This window comes from Nerophis ophidion, linkage group LG06 (genome assembly GCF_033978795.1).
Source record: "Nerophis ophidion isolate RoL-2023_Sa linkage group LG06, RoL_Noph_v1.0, whole genome shotgun sequence".
Classification (NCBI taxonomy): Eukaryota; Metazoa; Chordata; class Actinopteri; order Syngnathiformes; family Syngnathidae; genus Nerophis; species Nerophis ophidion.
In genome coordinates, this window is record NC_084616.1 from 65,238,081 (window position 1) to 65,240,802 (window position 2,722).

The following is a 2,722-nucleotide window of genomic DNA, read 5'->3' on the forward strand; positions in this document are numbered from 1 at the left end:
TAACCATCTTTTCATGGTCTGCTTGACATATATTCTGCCTGATCTCACTCAGCACATGTTCATTATTCTGGTGCACATCAGAGCATTCACTACACAATCACTCATGGTCATATATTATACTGTAGATGTTCAGAAAACATCTCCATCCATCCTTCCATCCATTTTTCTACCGCTTGTCCAGTTTGGGGTTGCTGGGAGTGCTGGAGCATATCTCAGCTGCATTGGGGCAGAAGGCGGGGTAAACCCTGGACAAGTCGCTAAACCATCACAGGGCCAACACAGATAGACAGACAACACTCCCCAGGAGTTAATCATGTAAAGCCAATTCTCATTTGAACATGGTCACCTTACAAACTACTGCTTTCATCTGACGTATTAACTCATGTCTGACATCTCATGTCTTTCAATAAAAGGCATCCTTGCTGAACAAATCAAGCTTTGATGTATTTGTTCCTCTGCAAAGGTCAGGCAGAAGGTTTTTTTTTTTGTTTTTTTAATACTACCAGTGCATTTCAATAAATTAGGACATGGCGCCAAAGTCAATTATGCGATTTAGACTAAAAATGAAAGGAAAGGCTCAGGAGATTTTGGATTAGAGTGTGACTGCAGTATATATATATATACATATATATATATATATATATATATATATATATATATATATATATATATATATATATATATATATATATATATATATATCTCTGTATATATATATATATATATATGTAATATATGTAGAATATATTTATATTATATATATATATATATATATATATATATATATATATATATATATATATATATATATATATATATATATATATATATATATATATATATATATATGACAATATAATATATGTAGAATATATTTATATTATGCACCCTTTAAGTGACTTTGCACGTGTTTAATGAAAACTATTTGTTTTATGGCCGTCAGCGAAGAACAGTCCATATACTAACTGCACCATGTAACAGGCCAGAGGATTTAAAGCGTAGGGAAAAAGTAGTGCCTAATACCAACCTCGTCACGTCCGTTGTGTCCTGAGCAAGACACTTCACCCTTGCTCCTGGTGGGTGCTGGTTGGCGCCTTGCATGGCAGCTCCCTCCATCAGTGTGTGAATGTGTGTGTGAATGGGTAAATGTGGAAGTAGTGTCAAAGCGCTTTGAGTACCTTGACGGTAGAAAAGCGCTATACAAGTACAACCCATTTATTTATTTATTTATATATTATATATATAATATATGATTTATAGCTGTATGTAGAAATGGCACTGCTGGAGTGGCAGCTGGTTGCGTCAGCTCTGCTCTTTTATTGTCTTTGATTTCCTTTGTGTTGTTGATGTTTCCCTCTTACACACATGTTTATGTGTGCTATTGCTATGATTTTTTCCCTTGGCCACAGTCTGGACCCCCCCTTCAGGGGCCAAGGCTTACACTGAATATTTGTATTTATTTTTATTTATTTTTACTCACCCCCCAGTGTTTACCTGTTTCTCACCTTTTTTGGAAGGGGCGCCGGAAGTTGGCAGACCTGTCAGCGATCCTCTTCTGTCTCCCTGTAATGTTTGTCTGCTCTTGAATGGGATTGTGTTGAAAATCTTAATTTCCCCTCGGGGATTAATAAAGTACTTCTGATTCTGATTCTGATTTCTACTCCTTTTCATTTGTGATTTATTTTGATATTATGTTGATTGCTTTTTGTTTGACCTATAACAAATGAAAAAAAGAAAATACAATATTATTATATACTTGTATACCCTCCATCCGTCCATCCATTTTCTACCGCTTGTCCTGTTCGGGGTCTAAGGGGTCGCTGGAGTCTATCTCAGCTGCATTCGTGCGGAAGGCAACGTACACCCTGGACAAGTCACCAACTCATCGCAGGTTCAACACAGATAGACAGACAACATTCACACACTAGGGCCAATTTAGTGTTGCCAATCAACCTATCCCCAGGTGCATGTTATTGGCGGTGGGAGGAATCCGGAGTACATGCAAACTCCACACAGAAAGATCATCTTCAATACTTGGACTAAGGGGTGGTTGTTTTCCCGAAATGCAAGTGAACTTGGACCGGAGATAGCGTGGAGGTAAAGACATCATTTTATCACTATAACTAAAAAACAAACAAAAGGCGCGCACAATGGCGGTACAAAAAATTGGCTATGAAACAAAACTATAAACATAAGACAAAACACTTGCACAATGGCATGAATAACAAAAAATTGACTTGGAAAAACGAGAACGGGACATGGATCATTGGCAGGGATTACAATGTGCGTAGCAGGTGATGGAGGGTGGTAGACGGTGATGTTGCCAGGACAAAGAACAGAAACAGACAGGCTTAAATAATACTGTGGTGATTGAACAGGTGGGTGACCTGACAGGGGAAACTAATTGGTTGGCATGGTAACAAAGCAAACAAGGAAGTACAAAAACAGGAAATAATGGGGTCGTAAGCAAAACAGAACATAACTAAACAAAACATGGTTACAAGACATGACAGATCCCGAGCCTGGGATTGAACCCAGGACAACTCAAGACCTATGTATTGTGAGGCAGATGCACTAACCCCTGTTCCACTGTGCAACCATCTATACCAATACTTCTTAACACTATTTAACTTTTCATGACATTTTTTTAAAGCTATCTTTAAACTATAATCATCAGAAATATTGTAACATTTGGAAATACACTTGATTTGTGTGTAGTGAA